Genomic DNA, 16,609 nt, shown 5'->3' with positions numbered 1-16,609 from the left:
TGGAGAATCTCTGCTAGGGCAGTGAAGAAGGGAAAAGTGGGGTCAGAGCCCCCATGCAAAGTCCCCACTGGGGCACTGCCTAGTGGAGCTGTGAGAAGAAGGCCACTGTCCTCCAGATCCCAGAATAATAGATCCATCAACATCTTGCACCATGTGCCTGGAAAAGCTGCAGACACTCAATGCCAGCCTGTGAAAGCAGCCAGGAGGGAGGCTGTACCCTGCAAAGTCAGAGAGGCAGACCTGCTCAAGACTATGGGAACCCACCTCTTGCATCAGCATGACCTGGATGTGAGACGTGGAGTCAATGGAGATCATTTTGGAGCATTAAGATTTAACTGCCCCACTGGATTTCAAACTTGCATGAGGCCTTTAGCCCCTTTGTTTTGGCCAATTTCTCCCATTTCAAATGGGTGTCTTTATCCAAGGCCTGTACCCTAATTGTGTCTAGGAATTAACTAACTTGCTTTTGATTTTACAGGCTCATAAGTGGAAAGGTCTTGCCTTATCTCAGATGAGACTTTGGACTGCAGGTTTTTGAGTTAATGCTGAAATGAGTTAAGACTTTGGGGCACTGTTGGGAAGGCATGATTGGTTCTGAAATGTGAGGACATGAGATTTGTGAGGGGCCAGGGGTGGAATGATATGGTTTGGCTGTGTCCCCACCCAAATATCAACTTGAATTGTAGCTCCCATAGTTCTGACGTGTTGTGGGAGGCACCTGGTGGGAGATAATTGAATTATGGGGCCGGTTTCCTCCATACTGTTCTCATGGTAATGAATACATCTCATGAGATCTGATGGTTTTATAAGGGGAAACCCTTTGTGCTCAGTTTTCTTTCTCTCTTTGCCTGTCACCATGTAAGATGTCCCTTTGCTCTTCCCTCATCTTCTGCCGTGATTGTGAGGCATCCCCAGACATGTGGAACTGTGAGTTAATTAAACTTCTTCCCTTTATAAATTATCCAGTCTCAGGTATATCTTTATCAGTAATGTGAAAATGGACTAATACATAACATAGTGGAATCATAGACTCCCATTTAGAGATCACATTTCTTCCTTCCCCTTCGCCCTGAACAGTACTTTATTTAGCCTTTTACGTTTTTTGGCCCTGGCACTTTTGAAGTATTCAGGACACTGTGTCTCTCCCTCCATGTGGGTTTGCCCTATGTCTCCGGATGATTTGACCCTGGACAGCTGTGTCTTTGGCAGGAGTTCTGCTACCAAGGCTGTCCATCCAGAAGGTGGTGAAGCTGGCCTGTCCCGTTCCTGGCGATGCTAACTTGGATCACTTGGCTCGGGTGGTGTCACAGTTTTGCCCTTGGAAAGTGACTCTTTTTCCTTTGTAACTAGTAAGTAGTGGTGGGAGACACTGAGACTACAACCACTGGCTCTTTGAACACCTGCCCCTGCCACGGGGTTTCCTTGATGGCCTTCCAGCCCTGTTGATTCTAATGCGAGAACTGGCTTCCTTTCTTCCACTTATTTACTTGTGTATATACATGGGTGTGTCCCCATGGATGCACAGATTCCTTTTTCATTTCATGAGTTATAATTCATTACCACTGTTGTGTGTGCATGTGTGTATGTGTGGTCTTCTTTTTTTTTTTAACAAAAGAGATAGGGTCTCACTATGTCACCCAGGCTGGTCTCCTGAGCTCAGGTGATCCTCCCACCTTAACCTCCCAAAGTGCTGGGATTACAGGCATAAGCTACTGTGCCTGGCCTACATGTGTGGTCATTTTTAACACACTATGAGTTTAGTCTGCCATCATAATGAGGATTTTCATCTCTCTCTGTGTACATATCAGTGGTCTGTATTTTTCTTTTCTCTCTGCTAGCGAGGCAGCAGAGAGATCACTTTGTTCACAGCCAATCTGGGCACCCTGCCCATTGAGCCACTAACATGACTGGATCTCTCAGTAGCAGACGGCATCTTACTTCAACAGTGAGAGGCTTTTCCAGAAAAAAACTTTTTGGTGACTTTGTAAGGAGCATTTCCTACCTTTGATCCCACATTAAAAATTTTTCAAACATACAGGATGAAAACAGTGTCCAGTGAATGCCCATACAGTATCTCCATCCTGCCATGAACACTTTGCCAAGCACTTTCACCACGTGCCATGTCTCCACCTATCTCACCTGCCAATGCGTTCGACGTCAGCTGTGGGCGTTCTGATGATGGTTCAGATTCATATCACACATACTGAGATTGTCTCCACTTCTTCCTAATTTTGACTTAACATCTTTTCCCAAAGAATAAGCCATCTCACAACATTTTTCAAATTCGTTGGAGTACAATTTTACAAAGTACTGTCACATTAAAAACTTGGCTGGGTGCAGTGACTCATGCCTGTAATCCCAGCATTTGGGAGGCCGAGGTGGGTGGATCACTCATGGTCAGGAGTTCGAGACCAGCCTGGTCAACATAATGAAACCCTTGTCTCTACTAAAAATACAAAAAGTTAGCCAGGGGTGGTGGCCAGTGCCTGTAAACCCAGCAACTTGAGAGGCTGAGAAGGGGAGCAGTGCTTTAACCCAGGAGGTAGATGTTGCAGTAAGCCAAGATTACACCACTGCACTCCAGCCTGGGTGACAGGGTGAGACTCTGTCTCAAAAAAACAAACAAAACTTTTCTAAATTGGTTGCTGAAGAGCCTTCTCATGTCTAAATTTAGTTATATATTTTCGGGTTTTTCCATTGAAATTATAAGATATATATTTTTTTCCTCAAAGAACCAAGAATCACCTCCTAAAAAGAACTCTCAAGTCTGTTTTCCTGTTTCCTATTATTTTCTGTTCTTATCTCTTATTTATATTTGCTTTTCTAACTGTGAACTTTTTAACTTACATATTTACCTTTTTAAAAAAATGAAAATGCCTGTAGCTATAAATTTGCCTCAGCGTACAGATATGCATTTATACTCCTTTAACGTTCATATCTATTACACAAAACATCTATTTTGATCTATTAATCAAAACATCTATTGTTGATGTTTTTACTTCTAAGCAGATTTTTCTTCTTTTAGACTTTCATTAATTAAACTTGTAATTAATAATATAAGTTTTAAATATATGTTGAAATCAGAGATATCCAGCACAGGTTCTTAATTTTAGAATGTCTTAAAGTTTTTGCAGTCTGGTATATGATCAATGTTTGTGAGTGTCCCAGAAATACTGTAAAAGGTACACCTTTTGCTTTAAAATTACAAAGTTTATCTATTGATTTAACTATATTAATAATTCAGATTATTTTTGTTTTCTTGATCTACCAAAGACTGGATGAGGTGATTTAAATTTATATTTTCTTTTGCATTTTAAATAGTTTTTACTTTATTGTCTGTATTAGTCCATTTTCACACTGCTGATAAAGACATACCCAAGACTGAGTAATTTACAAAAGGAAGAGGTTTAATTGGACTTACAGTTCCACGTGGCTGGGGAAGCCTCACAATCACGGCGGAAGGCAAGGAGGACCAAGTCCCATCTTACGTGGATGGTGGCAGGCAAAAAATGAGAGAGTTTGTGTAGGGGAATGGCTCTTTTTAAAACCATCAGATCTTGTGAGATGGATTCACTATCACGAGAACAGCGCAGGAAAGACTCGTCCCCATGATTCAATTACCTCCCACCAGGTCCCTCCCACAACACACGGGAATTCAAGATGAGATTTGGGCAGGGACACAGACAAACCATGTCATTGTCTTCATGAAAGTTACAGCTTCGCAGCTGACTATGCCTTCAGTCATTTAGAATTGCCCTCCTTGAGCCTAATTCTTTGAGATTAAGGCTGAATGAAACTTCTGCTATCTTTAGGTGTGTGTACTTGAAAATCTTTAGCCATCTTTTCATTTTGATGGCATCATACTTAATTTGTTGATTTTCATAAGCACCACATATTTGAATTTGTTTTTAAATCCATTCTAAGTATTAGGCTGTTAGGAAGGCACCTCTAGCCACAACAGCCAAAGGCGGGACAACTGCACATAGTCCACCCACACGACAGACCACTACTCAGCTCAGAAAGGAAGGGAATTCCCTTGTGTGTTGTAACACGGTGGACAGTGAGGACAGGATGCTCGGTGAAGGAAACCAGACACACAGGGCCACGTTTGCCATGATTTCAGGCACATGAAATGTCCAGAAGAGGTAAATCCAGAGGTAGAAAGTGGGCTTGTGGTTGTCAGGAGCTGGGGGCAGGGGGAAAGGAGTGGCTTCTAATTTCCTTTTGGGGATGATGGAAACATTCAGGAATTAGAAGAAAGAAGCGGCGGATGCATAGCGTTGCAAGTAAACCGAAGAAACATGGGTTAAAAAGGTCAATTTTACGTTATGTGTATTTTGTCACAATACAAACAACACACAAATGCACAAAGGTCAGCTCTGAAGTCGACGCCTGAGTTCCCATCTGGCTCTGCCCCTCACTAGCTATGCACCCCACACCTCAGTCTTCCCGTCTGTAAAAGGTGCCGATGTGGGGCTGTGATGAGGTTGCCATGGGCAAGTCCCCCGCCGTGAGGACCACCACGCCGTCACAATCTGCCATAATCCACCTGGCCATGGACACCCTCCTCCTCGCCCTAACCTAGTCCCACCAGCGGCATTCCCAGCAGGTGTGGCTGCCCCAGGTCTGGGCCTCTCCCTGGGAGCATGGGCCCAAGCTCTCAACCCAAGCTCCCGCCCCACATGGAACACTCTGACGCAAGGGCCTTTTGTCTGGGCGGTGAAAGAGCCTCCAGCTGACGTATGAAGTCATAAATGTTTCAGAGACCTGGGCTCCGCCGCTGCCCCTCCCTAAGGGCACCAAAGCCACCTGTGCTGAGCCTGCAGCCTCAGATGGTCTCTGCATTTAATGGTGCCTGCTATCCGCAGCCACTTAGGGTCCATCATCTGGCGGCTGCCGTTCTGCTCAGCTGCAGACTCAGGACTTCCCACAGGGCTCGGGTGTCCACTGCAGCCTGGGCGCAAGAGGAAGCAAAGAGACCCGCGTGAGCCTCGCTGCCCTGGTGTCTGCCCTAGGCTCACCCTTGCCCTCTTCCCTCCTAGGAGGCGAACAAAGCAGCTGTGGCCCAGGCGCCACAAGAATCACCACTGGTCACCACCAGGAGACAGCACAGCAGAGTGGTCCCCGAGACCCTGACTACCCCCAACCCTTCTTGACAGACCCTGTATACATCCAGTGTCCCCAGCACAGCCCCACGGTGAGCCCCTCAGTGAGGAAAGCCTGTTTCGAAGGAAGGACAAAAAACCACTCCACACTGGGTGATGTGTGGAGAGACCACCAGGCCAGTGCGCTGGTAGGAGGCTGGGGCCAGCCACAGCCCTTCCCCAAGCAGCAGGTTGGCCCGGCTGCCCGCTTACCTCCCTCCCGAGGGCCTTGCAGTGCCCCGTTCCTGGCATCAGGCCTATTTTGCGGGTTTGGTGAAGGAGAATGTCCATTCCTGGAGGCAGGGCTCTCCTAGGCTCCCATCTGTGGACAGCGAGGGGTGAGTGTATGTGGCTGTCTGCTCAGCTGGTGCCACTGAGCAACGGCCACCCTGGCCAGCGGGCCCCATGGCCCTGCCCCTGCAGAGAAGTGCCTCCCCCAGCTGTCGGGGGTTTCAACCTGCAGGCTGCCATCTCCAGGACCTGCCCTGGCTCTCAATGGGATGGAGGAAGGCTCTTGGCTGGCAGCCCTGGGCCATGCCCACCGAGGCCCGGTCCCTCCGGAGCTCCCTGGGATGATGCTGACCACACACTCTCGCTCTACAGGCCACATGACACAGCTGAGCGTCCGTGCTGTGCTGAGGGCTGTCCCACGGCAGGGAACTCAACGATGGACCAGGACGGGAAATGGCCTTGCCCCTCGAATTTCCCAGCACAGACCCTTTCCTTCTCCACCCCACTCACCTGGGAGGGCCCAGCCCCTCACATCTCCAGAAACCAGCTCTCCTACCTCCTGCTGGATGGGACTCCAGGCAGGACTCACTGCACCATGCGCCCCAGGGCGAATGGAAGCCCTGGAGGTCCCCAACCCTCCCTGAGTGCCCAGCAAGCCCCCAACCACTATTTTCTTCCATTTATTATACAAATATAGGAACAGCAATAAAGGACATCAGCATTAATGGAGCTCCCTCCCTGCCAGACCCCGGTCTCTCGCCTGCTCTCCTTGGCCTGACCTGGCCTCGCCTCAGCCACAGGCAGCAGCTCCTGCAGGTTCCAGCACAGGGGAGCTATTCCCATGGAAGGGAACTGCCCAGGGACAAACCGGGGACGGGACACTTGAGATGGGTGGGACCCTGTGCGCCACTCTGCCCAGAAGGTGCTCCCCATTCAGGGGCATGATTTGGGGGGCCATGGGATGGTCTCCTCCAACGACAGAGGGCTTCATGTGCAGGCTTCTCCCAGCCACGCCACCCCATCACCACGAGCCCCCCTGCTCATGCCCATCTCGGTGCTGGGGTGATGGGGCCCTGGAGTATCAGGAAGGATCCCAGAGCTGTGACTTGGCTTAGAGCCATGGAGTCACCCCCATGCCCCTGAGGACAGAATCACACCTGGCTCCACCCACAGCATGGTTGCACTTGTTCCTCAGACAAGCTGGGGTGGCAGGGCTGGGCAGCTCTACTGGGTACTCCCAGTCAGGGAAGGAGACTGACAAGGGGCAGGGGCTGACTGAGGTCCCAGCAGGCAGGGAGCTCAAGTCCCTGGCCGGCTCCCTGTCCCACAGACCTCCCACTCACATCGCACACAGCCAGCGACTCAGAAAGCCCCGTATGATACCCCTCCCAGCCGCTCTGCCCTGCTCTTGTCAGTGACAGAGACCAGGACTCAAGCCCACAAAGTAGCCCAGGCCATGACCCTCCTTCTCTGGGTAGAGGTGCTTCATTCACCCTGAGATGAAGGGACCAGCCTCGGCCTCTCCAGTTCTTTCCAGCTCTGCCCTGTGAGGGACATGCACACATGCATACACACACACACACACACCCATACAGGCATGAACACACACAGCCATACAGACATGAACACACACACCCAGACACCCAGACATGAACACACACAGACACCCATACAGACATGCACACAGCCACAGACATGAACACACACAGACACCCATACAGACATGCACACAGCCACAGACATGAACACACACAGACACCCATACAGACATGCACACAGCCACAGACATGAACACACACAGACACCCATACAGACATGAAAACACACAGAGACATGAAAACACACACACCCACAGACATGCACGTACACACACCCCCATACATAGGTACACACACACCCATACAGACATGAATGAACATGAACACACACACCCAGACATGCACACACACACATACACACATATACACACACAGGTGCACACACACACACCCATACATAAACATACACACCTATACACACACACAGGTGCACACACACCCATAAACACACACACCTATACACACATAGGGGCACACGCACCCATACACATGCACACACACCTATATACGCATGCACACACCCATACACATGCACACATGCACACACACGTGCAAACACATGCACACACCCATACACATGTGTACACACATCCATGTGTATGTGCACACACCCATACACACCTATACGCACAGGTGCACACGCACCCACACACACACACAAATGTGCATGTGAGGCTGTGATGTTGCCATGCTTAGGACCCAGAGCTGGGCCATCAATGTCCTCCAAGTCCTGGGGACCCGGTGGTGTGTGGGGTGAGATGGATCTCGCAGGTTCCCTGGATCTCTTGACACTTTCGTGCCCTGGAGTGTCAGAGGCTGTGGCATTGCTGACCAGTGCAGAGGACACCTGGGTCAGGGTTGGGGGTGCAGCTGAGAGCTGATGGGGAGAGGGAGGAGGGCGGGAGAAGCAAGCAGCATTTGGGGTACAGCCCTGCCGATCCCCACTTGCAGAGCAACACAGAGGTGGGGTCTGAAATGTTGGGGAGCCTGAAACCACACCATTTGGAGGTTCAGAGTCCTAGGTCGCTGAGTCTGGCTGCAGGATGATTGCAGCCGAGTCAGCCCTTGTTCCCCAGCCGTTGGAAGATTTCAATGAGATGGGTTGATACAGGGTGGTAAGGGCAGGCAGAGCTCTGCTGTGGAGGGAGGAGGGCCATCCCCCCAAATGTGCTGGAATCCACAGGCAGAAAGGGAGCCTCCACCGACACCTCTCAGCTGGTCAGACATTAACTCGAAAGGAATAGCCACCTCCGTGTGAAACCTGACACTACAAAATTCCTAGGAGAAAACAGAAAATCTGTGCCCTTTGTTTAGGCAAAGATTTCTGAGACGGCACCAAAAAACACAATCCATAAAGGAACAAACTGATAAACTGGACTTCATCAAAGTCAAAACGTTTGTTCTCTAAAACGGCACTATTAAGAGAATGGGAGGCCGAGGTGGGAGAATGGATTGAGATCAGGATTTTCAGAGCAGTCTGGGCAATGAGAAATAAAAGTAAAATTCTAAGCACTTCCTCACCTAACTGAATGGATCCCCACCCGGCCGAGGGAACCCCAGAGAAACCCTGGAAGCTGAGTTCAGGGCCATGATGGACGTGCGGTCAGATACATATCATCATACCCCCTCCCTCAATAACAGTCATCGGGTTTTCTTCCCAAAGGGTGAACAGAAACCAGTCTTTTCATAAGATGACCGCTTGTCTTCCTTCTCAGGCACAGAACAAAGACAAGATGAGATAACAAGATGTTCTTCCGCCTCCCTGAGATGTACGCTTCCACGCTCCCTCTTTCCTCCAATGTGCGTCTTCTATAAAACGTAGATTTACTGGGTACTAACTAAAGTCTCGCCAGTATATAATCATTTGTCTCACTTTATGGCCCTCCCCTCTTCAAGAAAACATATAAATATGAATGAAACCTCCTAAGCACCTCTTTGGAAAAAGCAGCCACAGATGCCTCTGTGACTCGAGATTTTCCTGGGCGTGCCCTTAAGCCGGCTCAATAAACCTCGATGATTGAGGAGTATGCTTCAAGTACTCATTTTGATTGTCAGCAACACGGCGAGACCCCAGCTCTACAAAAAATTTAAAAACCAGCCAGGTGTGGTGGCATGCGTCTGTGGTCCCAGCTACTTAGGAGGCTGAGATGGGAGGATGGCTTGAGCCCAGGAGTCGGAGCTGCAGTGAGCTATCATAGCACCACACACTTCAACCTGGGTAACAGAGTGAGAACACAGCCCTAAAAAAATTGTTTAAAAGAACGGAAGGACTAGCAAGGGACGAGGGAAGCCTTCACAGAGCAGGTATCTGATAGAGGACTTGGTCGAGAATATAGAAACATGTAACATCTTGGCCGGGAGCGGTGGCTCACGCCTGTAATCCCAGCACTTTGGGAGGCCAAGGCAGGAGGATCACGAGGTCAGGAGTTAGAGACCGGCCTGGCCAAAGGGGTGAAACCCTGTCTCTACTAAAAATACAAATATTAGCCGGGTGTGGTGGCAGGTGCCTGTAATCCCAACTACTCAGGAGGCTGAGGCAGGAGAATCGCTTGAACTTGGGAGGTGGAGGTCACAGTGAGCCAAGATCGTGCCACTGCACTCCAGCCTGGGCAACAGAGCGAGACTCCGTCTCAGAGAGAAAAAAAAAAAACTATTGAATTCAATAAAAAACAACCAAGTTTTCTTAACAAGCAATTGGACAGACACTTCACCAAAGAAGATATGTGGACAACTAAGCAGCTGAAAAGATGCCCCCACCCAGCGAGTCACCAGGAAGGCCAGGGATGGCCCCGACACATCCATTAGATTGGCTAAAATTAAAGACCAACCCCATCAAGTGTTGCCGAGGAGACAGAGGAGCTAGAGCTGTCACAGGGCTGCTGGACTGCAAAAGGGGATTGTTGCTTTAGAAAAAGAGTTGTCAGTGTCCTAGAAAGTTAAACTCACACCCACCCCATGACAGCCGTTTCACTTCCCAGCTGGCTGTGGAGAAGTTAAACCGTTTGCTTGCACAAGAGAAGCAAAAGCATTTGCTCACACAAAGACTCCAACTATTCCTAGCAGCATCATTTGTGAGAGCCCAACCGGGATACAGCCCACATGTCCATCAACAGGTGCATGGAACAGCAAAGTAGCCTCTACCCAAACAACAGGCTGACACACACAACAGACACACAGCTCAAAATCATGACGCTGAGTAAAAGAAGCCAGACGAAACCAGCACTGGCTGCAAAAGTCCATCCAAATAAAGTTCCACAAGGCACAAGCCCATCCATCATGCCTGATGGTAGGCAGCGGTGGCCTGGCCGTGGGAACAGGGGGACACTGTGAGGGTGATGGGTGTGCCCACTCTGATGCTGGTTTCACAGGGTCTCCAAATGTCAGGATTCATGGAACTGTCTGCTTTAAACTGGGGCAATTTACCATCTGCCAAGCACGTCTCCGTAAAGCTACTTAGGAAAAAAGTGCATGCCTGTAATCCCTGCACCTCGGGAGGCTGAGGCAGGCAGATCACTTGAGCCCAGGAGCTTGACACCAGCCTGGGCAATACAGCGAGACCCCATCTCTGCAAAAAAAAAAATACAAAAATTAGCCGGGCGTGGTGGTGCGCGTCTGTCGTCCCAGCTACTCAGGAGGCTGAAGCGGGAGGATCTCTTGAGCCGGGAATGTCAAGGCTGCAGTGAACCAAGATTACACTACTGCACTCTAACCTAAGTGACAGAGGTAGACCCTGTCTCAAAAAATAAAAAAAAAATAAATAAACTTCTGGGAATGGGCCTGTGGCCTGTGAAAGGTTAGGAGCCCAGGAGAGACAGTGCATTTTCAGGGTGCAGTCTAAGCACGTGGCTAACAGCCCCTGAAGGAGCTGCTGTTATCCCTATTTTACAAATGAGGTAAAGGAAATGCCGAGGCACATGGCCTGCACCCACAGGGCCACTGGGCAGGTCCCCACGCTGGGCCAGCCCATCAGCCTCCCTACCCTGTCCCTAACCACATGGAAGGCAGTGCCTGGACTCAGAGGTCACAGCAGCCCCAGTGCGGGTGGCCCGTACCATCCGGCAGTGCCCGGCCCCTGCCCTGCCCCACACCTTGAATCTACCTTGCCTGGGTCTGCAGGGGAGGGATCGGGGAGCAAAGGGGTTTCTGCAGCCCCCACTGCAAGATGCACGCCTTCTGGCTGTGTGCGCTGGGCCCGTGTGCCCAGGCATTGATGTGGGGGGCAGGTGTCTCTCACCTCACCTGGGCCAGGCCCGGTGGTAGACAGCAGCCTGTCCAGCACAGGAGCACCCCAGGGCCTTTGCCAAAGCCCAGCTCCCAGCCTTGCCCCGCCTACACCCTGACGTGATCTCAGTGGTCCCTTGTGACTCGGATTGTGGTTCTCAGCAGAGATACAAAGCCACTTCCTGAGCCTGTATCTGTCTCCTGGTGGCTTCTCAGCTGAGCCCCCGGCCACACCATATCCTCTGCGGAAGCCCACATCGAGCCAGGGGACCAGTCCCCCACGCCATCCCTGGCTGCTCCACGGAAGACGGAGCAGCCTCCTCTGTGAGAACCAAAAGGGCAGAGACCGACACCGTCAAAGCCAGTCATGCCCTCCTCCTGGGCCCCCATCTCCCTGCTGGACGCCAAGGCGCCACGAAGAGCACCCATGGCTCAGCCCACCCCATGGAGCCCTGTGCAATGGGGAGATAAGCCCAGACCCCCTCACAGCCCACTTCCACCCCTGCAGAGGCACCCTGGCCCTTACCCCAGAGAGGCCCAGGCCCTCGGTCCTGCTGACCAACCCTACCTGGCTCTCCAGCCACAGCTTGCTCCCTGACGTCCAGGTCACCTCCTGCCCCTGCCTGGAGTACCCCCATCTGTCGGGTTTCCCCTGGAAGGTATCCCCTCGGGCTCCCACAGCCCCCTGTAGCCCAGCTGCCCACAAACCCACCCCAAAGCCCCTGGACTGTGGCCAGGTCATGCTCACTGCTGCAACCCAGGGCTGGCCCTCAGAGCACGAGGCCCGGTGTTCTGGGAGTGGGCAGAGGAGACCACAGAGGAAGAGGGCAGGGGTCGGGCCCTCGCTCTCTATAAACCAAAACTATCATGATCCCTGTTTCCAGATAGGATGACTGAGGCCAAGAGAGGCTAAGGAACTGCCAGGCATGGAGCCCAGCCCTGCTCTCATTAGGACAGGAAGGCTGTCTCCCTCTGCCCCCCTGGCAGGAGGCCCCCTGGACAAGGCTGGCCAGCATATCCGTAGCCTGGCCCCAGGCAGCGGCCTGGCAGCAGCTCTTCTGAGGACTTCTGGCCTGCTGAGGGCTGTGCCCCCAGGCAAGGCTGGCACCACACAGAAGCCCCCGAGGCTGGGCAGATGTCTGTGATAGCATCTTGAAGCCCACTCCACGACAGGCCAGCAAGCATCAGAAGGCTGCAGCCAGCAACAGGGTCCAGCCCCTTGCCCCTCTAAGAACCATAACCCCAGGCCCAGCAGGGGACCCCCAGCACTGTGTTCCCGCAAAACTCACTCTCTTCTGGGAGCCCCACTCCTCCTGCAAAGTAGGGGACAAACCCGAACCTGGGGAGGGGAACCCCAGGACTTCTCCCCACAGCAAGCACCCGTCAGGCAGGGGCTCAGCCTGAAAAGGGATCACCTCCCCTTTGGAGATCCCTTCTCCACTCTGGGCCTCAGTTTCCCCAGCTACAAAATGGGGTAGCTGGCCACAGCCTACCTGCATCTCCTCCCCCAACAACGAAGGTCGCTGCTCCAGCTTCCTCAGCAACACTCCCTAGGCAGAGCCTCAGGAAAACTCCAAAACGTCCCTGAGCCCCCTGGGTGGATGGGCAGGTCCTGGCTAGGACAGGAAGAAGCAATGCCCCCACAGCCAGTCCAAGAACACTCATGCAGGCCCTGAAGGGCAGGCCCCTGGGAGTCAGCCTGAGCCATCACCAAGCTCCCTCAGGAAAGGACAGGTCGGGTCATAAGCCTGGCAGGTGCAGCCAGGAACCAACCACATCCAGATCCGCCTGGCAGCACTCAGCTCCTGCCTGCCGACCAGGCTCCAAATGACCTTCCAGGAGGCACAACTGGCACCCACCGAGGCCTGAGGGGAGCAATGGATCTGTACCATTCATTGTTCCCAGCCTGCCCAGAACACAGGCTCTACCCAGAGGGACACCAGACAAGGCCACTCCTCTAAAAACCTTCTCCCAGGAAGCTCCGGGAAGCATGCTAGTAGGAGGCAGAGCTCCACGCCCACCCCTCCCCTCTCTGATTCCACCCCCAGGCAGGCACTGGTACAAGGCACCTAGTGTGAGCAAGGTGTGAGAGGGGCCAGCATGGGGCAGGGGCCGGACAGAGAGCTCTGCTAGCACCAGCTGTGTGACCCTAGGCGAGTGTCCGCCCTCTCAGGCCTCCACCCAACCAAGATGGATGATGAGCTCCGAGGAGTCTCAGCCCTGGTGGGGGCCATGGTTCCTCCCAACTCAGATTCTGGCTGGCTGGGCCTTGGAGGAGCATCTAAGGCCACCTGGCTTGATGGAGGCAGTCTGCTATGGGCACAGAGCACTGCCCAAGAGCTTCTAGCTGCAGCCAGGGCCTCAGAGCCTCACACCTGGACTAGAGACCAGCCTCCCAGGCTGCTCCCTTGGACGAGGGGTCACAGTGCCAGCTTGAGCCCAGGAGGTCATGCTGCAGTGAGTTATGACTGCGCCACTACACTCTAACCTGGGCAACAGAGTGAGACCCTGCTTCAAAAAATAAAAAATAAAAAAACTTCTAGGAAGGGGCCTGTGGCCCGTGAAAGGTTAGGAGCTCTGGAGGGACTGCGTTTTCTAGGCGTGGTCTAAGCACGTGGCTAACAGTCCCTGAAGGAGCTGCCGTTACCCATTTTACAGATGGGGCAAAGGAAACAGCAGCCCATGCCCTGCACCCACAGGGGCTGTCAGGGCAGCTTCCCACGCTGGACCGGCCCATCGGCGCCCAGAGCTGGTGCCCAGGACCACAGAGATTGCTGTCTTACTTCCTTAGGCAGGAGGCCTTTTTTTTTTTTTTTTTTTTTTTTTTTTTTTTTTGAGACGGAGTCTGGCTCTGTCGCCCAGGCTGGAGTGCAGTGGCCGGATCTCAGCTCACTGCAAGCTCCGCCTCCCGGGTTTACGCCATTCTCCTGCCTCAGCCTCCGGAGTAGCTGGGACTACAGGCGCCCGCCACCTCGCCCGGCTAGTTTTTTGTATTTTTAGTAGAGACGGGGTTTCACCGTGTTCGCCAGGATGGTCTCGATCTCCTGACCTCGTGATCCGCCCGTCTCGGCCTCCCAAAGTGCTGGGATTACAGGCTTGAGCCACCGCGCCCGGCCGGCAGGAGGCCTTTGAACTACCTTAACATACAGGAAAAGGGAAGAGAAGTGCCCTGTGGACTCCGGCTCCTTTCATCTCTAGGCAGCGCCCCACAGGTGGGATCCACCTCAGCCCCAGCCCACCTAAGAGGGGTCAGCAGGGCCACCGTTTCCTCCTCACCCGGACTGTTCTTCCCACCAGCATCCCAGAGTCCAACACGGACCATGCAATCCTGGCCCCTGAGAGAAGCTGGAATCTGCCAAACAGAGGCACTGCCCATCCCACCCACTCCCGTCCCCCAGGCCTCCCCAAGGACAGGACATGGGACTCATGCCCTGTGCAGGGCCCAATAGAGGGGCAGCAGCCAGGGGCCAGAAGCCCATGGGACCCTGGCACCATGTGGACCCAGGGCCACAGTGCACCTGTCCCCACCCAGGAACCCTCCTAGGTCAAATCACACTCAATTCAGAGTTCTCAGCCCTGAGATGCCAGAAGACACTCCAGGGACTCCAGAACGTTCTTACTGGCCTCTCCTCACTTACATATTTTAATTTAGATGATCTTTTATAATTTTTAAAAAGCAATAGATTTTTAATTAGAAAATTCAGATGAGCAAAAATGAAAAGATTAAAATCCACAGCCCACACCCAGGGGTGACCACGATGAAGGCTTGGTATCTGCTGTCAGGGCCATTCCACATCTGGACATCCGTGCGTTCTGGCCCAGGGAGCACCCTCAGCCCACCGCATACAGCTTGTATCTGCTGATGGCAAGCACCGTATTCCACATCCCTGTGCCAGTCAGGCCCAGTCGTTCTAATTGTCCCTTGGGTCCTGCAAACATCTTGGCCCTGCCTGGATCCACCTGGCAGCATCAGTGTCCATTTTCCACAGTCCTGCTTTGCAGAGTCAGGGCCTGTCACCCCGGTCCACGGTTATCAAACCGGACCCAACTCCCAACAGCGAGCCTGCTGGGCACAGAGCCCTCAGTGCTGCCTCACACCCTGGGGAGAACCTTCCCTCTGATCCATCGGCCAAGCAAGTCCCCCCACAGGGGTGTCTACATGAGCACCTACAGGGAGTCACCACGTGGTAGCCAGGGGCTGGGCCATCCGGCTTCAGGGCTGACCCCCTCACAGGGCAATGTCTTGCGAGCAGCGGAGGTCACCGCTCTGAAACTCAAGTTGCACAAACTCAGGGTTCACATCTTGGCCTGGGCACCCACAGACCTCCGTAAGCCCCTGTGTGTTGAGCTCAGTGAAGGGCCCAGCACAAGGAGTACACCCATAAACACGGCTACCGCTGCCCCAGCCCCAGCCCCAGCCCCAGCCCCAGCCCCAGCCCCCGGAAGCGGCAGGACGCCCAGGGCGGCGTGACTTTGAGGTGGCAGGCAGCCTGCCAAAGGGGCACGATAAAAGGGAGGTGGAGCCTGCCCAGGGGACCGAGGCCAGGAAGGCTACAGAGCCCCCAGCCCCGCCCACCCCCTGCACCAAGGACAACCAGAACATTCCACCACTTGCCCTGTGGTTGCTGCACCTCCGTGGAGCTGCACCGGGCTCCTCGAGCAGCCGCTGATCTGGGAGATAGAGGGGGCAAATTTATCCTTAGCAGAAAACAGCCTCTACCTTGCAGGTCAGCGAGAACTTCTGAAAGGCCTTCTGTATTCCTGCCTACTGTTTCACCCACTGGTAGGTAGGGAGTAGGCTCACCAGGCACACAGTAAGGTCAATGGTCCCCCAAGGTCACAGCCGGCAGAGGCTGAGCCAGGGACGGAGAGTCCAGTTCCCCACTCTAACCAAGCACAACCCGGGATCCTGGAATCCACCCCGCCCCCCACTCCCCACACCCTGACAGCAGATACATCCCTGAAAGACCCCTGAGGACCCCCGACTGGCCCCACTTCCCTGGGCCCCCTGCCGCTGCTGCCCCACCTACCAGCTCAGGGGCCTCACCCGAGACTCTTCCACCAAGAGCCTGCAGCCCTCACCCAAGACCCTCCCTGTCTGCTCGGCTCACTGGGAAGAAACCTGAACCCCAGGCTGGGCACGGCACATGGACCCAGGTTCGGTCCCTGTCACTCTGGGCTGGGCCCTGACTCACCAGTCCAGGGAGGGTCTCCTTTCTGCTCCTCAAACCTCCAGGCCTTCCCTGCCCCCAGCACCCTTTGCCTGTGGTTCTTGCCAGCAGTGCCCACGCTCCCCTTCACTCCACTGGCCCCTCGCCTCAGTCCTGGCACTCTAAGCCGTCTAAGTCACAGACAGGGTCACCCCCTACTAGGAGAGCAGGCCCCAGGGCACACAGAGGTCAGCAGAAATTGCCT

General features: G+C 53.4%; 1 protein-coding gene across 4 annotated transcripts in view; it reads right to left on the bottom strand.

Annotated features, from left to right (window-relative positions):
* KCNQ1 (potassium voltage-gated channel subfamily Q member 1) overlaps nucleotides 1-16,609 on the bottom strand; it is a 395,418-nt gene that overhangs the window by 361,329 nt on the left and 17,480 nt on the right. The gene's annotated exons all lie outside the window — the stretch shown is intronic.

The sequence above is a fragment of the Chlorocebus sabaeus genome, chromosome 1 (genome assembly GCF_047675955.1).
Source record: "Chlorocebus sabaeus isolate Y175 chromosome 1, mChlSab1.0.hap1, whole genome shotgun sequence".
Taxonomy (NCBI): Eukaryota; Metazoa; Chordata; class Mammalia; order Primates; family Cercopithecidae; genus Chlorocebus; species Chlorocebus sabaeus.
Note: the sequence above shows the minus strand (reverse complement) of the source record. Positions and strands in the feature narration are given on the sequence as shown.